The sequence below is a fragment of the Delphinus delphis genome, chromosome 15, assembly GCF_949987515.2.
Source record: "Delphinus delphis chromosome 15, mDelDel1.2, whole genome shotgun sequence".
NCBI classification, from domain to species: Eukaryota; Metazoa; Chordata; class Mammalia; order Artiodactyla; family Delphinidae; genus Delphinus; species Delphinus delphis.
The window spans coordinates 66,548,212-66,554,211 of NC_082697.1; the positions used below are offsets into that span (position 1 = coordinate 66,548,212).

General features: G+C 45.8%; 1 non-coding gene and 1 pseudogene across 1 annotated transcript; one reads left to right on the forward strand and one right to left on the reverse strand.

Annotated features, from left to right (window-relative positions):
• Positions 1-1,698: 1,698 nt before the first annotated feature.
• TRNAL-UAG (transfer RNA leucine (anticodon UAG)) lies at positions 1,699-1,780 on the reverse strand. The gene has a single exon. It is a non-coding gene; the product is annotated as a tRNA-Leu (tRNA).
• Positions 1,781-2,514: 734 nt separating this feature from the next.
• On the forward strand, positions 2,515-2,892 carry LOC132438796 (large ribosomal subunit protein eL22 pseudogene; annotated as a pseudogene).
• The last annotated feature ends 3,108 nt before the right edge of the window (positions 2,893-6,000 follow it).

Here is a 6,000-nt window from a genome sequence, read left to right on the forward strand (position 1 = left end):
CCAGTCCTTCTTTATCTCCTTCACTGGCTTCTTTTCCATTGCATTCCCTTTAGGATGATGGTCCTCAGGACTCCATATTGGTCCCTCTACTTCCTCTGCATGCTCTTCCTGGGCAAGTTCATCCATTCCCATGACCTCAGTCTCCAATGCCTCCCAAATCTGTATCAGTTACTCAGAGTGTTCTCTTGGCCTCCAGACTTCTATGTCCAATCTACTCAACCCCATGTCCTAAATCTCAAACTCAGTGTGGATCAGAGTGAAATCATCTTTTCCACAAACGTCCTCTTCATCCCGTGTTCCCTCCTAGGGAGACGAGAGGCACTGCCAGCCATCCAGTGGCTCAAGCCCAAAACCTGGTCATCGCTTTCGATGTGTTCTTCTTTTTCATGTCTTCATCATTGAGTTCTGTCAGATCCACCTCCAAAATGTCTCCCTGTGCAACACACTGTCACAACCATGGTACAAGCCACTCTCCTTTGTCCTAGACAACTACAGTAGGCTTTGAATGGAACCTCCTATTCCTACTGCCAGAGGCAACATCCAAAATTGGAACATGCCACCCTCTGGCTTAAAACCTTTCCATGGTTTCGCATGCCCTCAGGGCCAAGTTCAAAGCCTTAACTTGGCATTCATGGCCCTGCTTGCCTAACACTTCAGTCTCATCTCTAGCCATGTCCAGCTGCTCTCTGTCCAGCTGCCCTGAATTACCTTCCCAGCATCTCAGACTCACCAGGCTCTCCTTTGCCTCTAGGATATTCCACATGCTGTTCCCTCTTCCTGGAACTCCCCTCTCCCACCTTCACTAGCTAATCTCTCAATTTCAAGTCCAAGCTAAAAGTCACTTGTTCCGTTGTCCCTGGGTTGGCTTCTGCATTCTGCATGACACTCCTCATAGGTCTAATTAAAGAAATTACAGTGGCTGTGAACTCTGTGAGGCCCAAAACATGCCTCCTGTTTTGCTCTGTAGCCTCAGGTTGATCTTGATTTCTGGCACATAGTAGGCCCTTCATAAATGGTTGTTGAATGAGTAAATAAACAAGCAGGAAGTGGATCAATGAAGCTGGGACCTCAAGGCTGATACACCTGGTGGGGGGCAGGGCTCCTGATACCCCAGACCCTCCATAAAGTCACCTGACACAGTTTCTACCAACAGTGATTTATGGAGTCAGCCTGAGCTCTCTGCTGACACAGAGCGGGCCAGAAAGGGACCCTTCCTAACTGACGTCTTGATTAAAATCACCTCCACCTAATCTTTGTCCTTGGGAGGTAAAGGGGCCCACTCCCAGTGGACTCAGGCCTTGAAGCATTAAATTAAAGGCGCAGACAGACTGTTGAGAGCTTTTCAAGGTATCTCAGGATGCTTTCCCATGGAAATAGGGAGACGTTTTTGTTTCCGTTTTTTAAGGTAGCGGGATTGGTGGGTTTGTGTAGTAGGCTAGGGAGTGAGGTGGATTGTCCTGCAGTTTCCTTCTTTTCCCCTCCCTTCCCCATTCCATTAAAAAAAAAAAGGCTGAACTGGAAGAAATAACTTTTACAGGTTGAAATTCCTGTGTAAGGAGAAAGTGAATGAAATGAAGGATCCCTCTGAGGATTTTCTACTGTGGGGAAAAAAAAAAACGTCAGAAGGCAGAAAAAGTGAAGAGTAACTGGGAGAGGATATGGAAGTTGAAGGACGGAAAAGTGAGACCTATGAAGGTGTGGCAGCGGTGGGATTCGAACCCACGCCATCGAAATGACTGGAGCCTAAATCCAGCGCCTTAGACCACTCGGCCACGCTACCGCCCAGTCACAATCTCTTCCGTTCATAGTATATTAGTCTAGTGACGCGGCGCCTCATGTTCTCTAAGCCCCACCCTCATCGGTTTACGCATGCCCGATATCAGCCTGACGCTTCACGCGCCAGTTACAGCATATTAACCCCCGGCTTCCTCCTGGGCTTTGGAGTCAGAGTGCTCTTGTAATCGGCAGTAGTAAGTTCAGTTGGGACGCAGCGTTAAAAAGGAAAACAAAGTTCCCAATCGTTAATATTAATATTCACTCGTCATGTATGTTTGCATTTGATTTTCCACGAGCGTGGCATACTGCCTACGGCCACGTGGGGGCAGTGTCACGCTGCCGCTTGCTCCTGGCTGGGCTGCGGGTCCCGCCGGGTTTGCGCGGAGACGGCCGAGTCCCCATCTTGTTTGGAGTCTCTAGCCCTACTTCAGGGAACCTCTGCAGCCTCGGGTGGCCCCATGGCCGGCCCCTGCCACCGCGATGTAAAAATCATGGGTCCAGGAAGGAAAATCATTGAACGTTTTTACAGATCCTTGCCTTATGTAGGCTCCCTCACTCATCACTTGTATCTACTTTTTACAGAGGGGGAAACTGAGGCTCAGACTGGCAAAGTAACTTGTGTTAGCTACCCCCAGGCAGAGCCAGGATTCCCTAGCCTCCCAAAACCCAGTGTTCTTCTATGTAGACTATTTCAGTGTGTTTTAAAATGCAGTAACCCTTTCTGCCTTCGCTGCCTCCATGGCGCCCGTGAAAAAGTTTGTGGCGAAGGGGAGCAAAATAAAAGCAGGTCCCGAATTTTACCCTTGACTGTACCCACCCTATAGAAGATGGAATCATAGATGCTGCCAATTTTGAACAGTTTCTTCAGGAGAGAATCAAAATGAATGGAAAAGCTGGGAATCTTGGTGGAGTGTTGTAACAACCGAAAGAAGCAAAAACAAGATTACTGTAACCTCTGAGGTGCCTTTTTCCAAAAGGTATTCGAAATACCTCACCAAAAAATATTTGAAGAATAATCTACATGATTGGTTACGCGTAGTTGCTAACAGCAAAGAGAGTTACGAATTGCGTTACTTCCAGATTAATCAAGATGAAGAAGAGGATGAAGATGATTAAAACTCAATTATCTGGAATATGTTGTGTGAGTTCTTGAATAAAACTTGGGAACCAAAATGGTGGTTTTCCTTGTAAAAAAAATAAAAAAAAACAAAATGCAGTAAATTCAGAGCAAATGCATATCAATAAATACATAACAAACTTCCATTTTCTGCCACCGAGAATTAATTGTATTCAGCTCTTCTGAGATATCACCCCCTGCGGCTACAAGAAGGAAGCAGAGATCTCTTTGAGTCATTCCCCCACAAATGAGTCAAAGCATTCTCCAGTAGTTTGCATCATTTGTTAACAGCAACTATAACAGAGAAGAACAAACCTGACTCCATGCTGAATCTATTCCTTTAGCTCTAACCTTTGTGCTCTGTTGCCTGTGCTTAGTCATGCTGGCTCTGCACCTTCTGTGAGAGATTGTTGCCTGTAGTCTGAAACATACAGGATACCCCCTTCTCAAGGCTCTGACCTTTAAACTTAACACTTTTCCGTTCTTATAGAGAGAAAAAGTTGCAGAACAGAAAAGAACATTTGTCTTGTTGGAGGTTTACAGGAACATGGTGACCTGACCTATGTGGACAGCTGCGAGAACAAAGGATTCCAGCACCAAGAAGTTTACAACAACTAACCACACCTCCTCCCCTTTTAATATAAAAGCCTGAGTTCTAACATGGGGAAGATGGTTCTTTGGGACAGCAGTCTACCACCTTCTCACTCTGCTGGCTTTCCAAATAAAGTTGCTATTCCTTGCCCCAATACCTCGTCTCTCAATTTATTGGCCTATCGTGTGACGAGCAGTACGAGCTTGAACTCTAATGTGACCCTTCCCCTCCCAACTCTCTCTGTTTCTAATAATTTAATTCAAGTAAACATTTATCCAACACCTACTAGGCCAGATCAGGCAAAAATCAGGTCTTTCGGGAGAAGCAGAGCTGCTCAGAACTTGCATGACAAAGGTGCTTCACCAGAACAAAAATCCAGTGGAAGTAAGGCCATGAGCTCGTCTGCTCCAGTGAGCAGGCCTGTCTCCCTGCAGACTTCTGCAGCAGTGCTGACTCGGCTTTCCTGGTGATTTATGCCTTAAGGTTGAGGCTGGGAGGGCAGTTCCTATGCAAAACCTAGGCCCAGGCAGGCAAGGGTGGAGAGGCTACAGAAACCAGGGCAACTAGGCTCTGTTTAGTTTTTGTTCTTTTCTTTTTCTTTTTAAGTAACAGTTAAAAATAACTTTTGCTAAAATAATAAATACATGTTCCTTGTTGAAACTCCAAGCTAAGAAAGAAAAGCACAAATAAGAGAATAAAATCACCTTTAATTTCTCCACCCAGTTAAGCTCTGTCAACACTTTGGTAAAGGAAGCTGCTTCTTTGTCTTTTTAGATTTGAAATATAATGTAATGCATGCTCATTGTACATTTTTTTTTCAAATGTCAAACCTTCTGTATAAAGTTAAAGGGAAGTTCTCTTCCTCACCACCTTCCTCCTTCACAGCTGAATCCCACAACTCATTATAATGAGTAACAGTTTAGCTGTATCCTTCCAGATCTTTCCCTATGCAGACGTAGGGGCAACTAGAGGCCCACACATACCCCACCCTAATCCTGGGGTTTGCCTTGTGCAAGAGAAGGAAGAAAGACACTATCCAAAAGACAGAAGAGTGGTCATTTCATTGCTTCTATGAGTCTTTCTGTAGCTACAGGTGGGTCATTGAATGGCCCTGTGATGGCTTTGTGCCCAGTAGGCCCTGGACCTCCTGAGCCAGGGAGCCAAGGAGGACTTTCAAGGACTTTTTTTTTTTTTTTTAAACATCTTTATTGCAGTATAATTGCTTTACAATAGTGTGTTAGTTTCTGCTCTATAAAAAAGTGAATCAGCTATGCACATACACACGTTCCCATACAAGGACTTCTTTTAAAGCTTCTGCTTAAAGACATCCCACTGTGATTCCCAGGGATCGAGGGGGATGCAGCGGATGAATAGGTGAAACACAGGATTTTTAGGGTAGTGGGACTGCTGTGCATGTTACTGTAACAGTTGATGCATATTATTATAAGTTAGGTCAAACCCACAGAATGTACACCACCAAGAGTGAACTTTTTTTTTTTTTATTTTGCTGTACGCGGGCCTCTCACTATTGCGGCCTCTCCCGTTGCGGAGCACAGGCTCCGGACGCGCAGCCTCAGCGGCCATGGCTCACGGGCCCAGCCGCTCCGCGGCATGTGGGATCCTCCTGGACCGGGGCACGAACCCGTGTCCGCTGTATCGGCAGGCGGACTCTCAACCACTGCGCCACCAGGGAAGCCCAAGAGTGAACTTTACTATAAACTGTGGACTCTAGGTGATTATGATGTGTCAGTGTAGGTTTGTTAATTGTAACACACGCACTACTCTGGTGGGAGATGTTGGTCATGGGGGAGGCTGTTCTTGTGTGGAGGCAGGAAGGATATGGGAAATCGCCAAACCTTCCACTCAACTCTGCTGTGAACCTAAAACTGCCTTAAGCTCCCATGGACACGGCTTCCTGTGGACAGGGAATCTGAGCAGGTAGCACTTGAGAAGCATTTCACTCCCATGGCATATGTGTCTAGAGCAGTTCTCCAACCCTCTCTGAGCCCGCGGAAGGATTGCACCCATCCCTTGAAGCTGGGAGCGGCCACATACCTAGACTGGGCTAGAGCACCATTCCTGGTGACCTCTCTTCTGCTGCCACACCCTGAAGCACCGTGAGGATACCAGGAGCCCTCTTCTGAGGGTAACAGCTTTATCGTGATTTAATTCACATACCATACAAGACACCCCTTTAAAGTGTATAGTTCATTGTTTTTTAGTATCTTCACAGAATTGTGCAGCCCTCCTCACAATCAATTTTAGAATATCTTCATCCCCCCAAAAAGGAATACCATACCTTTAGTAGTCACTCTCCATTACCCCCAGACTCCCTTCCTAGCTGTGGGCCACCACTAATCTACTCTCTGTCTCTAAGGATTTCCCTATTCTGGACATTTCATATAAATGAAATCATATAATCTGCTGCCTTTTGTGTCTGGCTCCTTTCACTTAACATACTGTTTTTAAGGTTTATCCATGTTTTAGCATTTATCAGTGCCTCATTCCTTTTTAT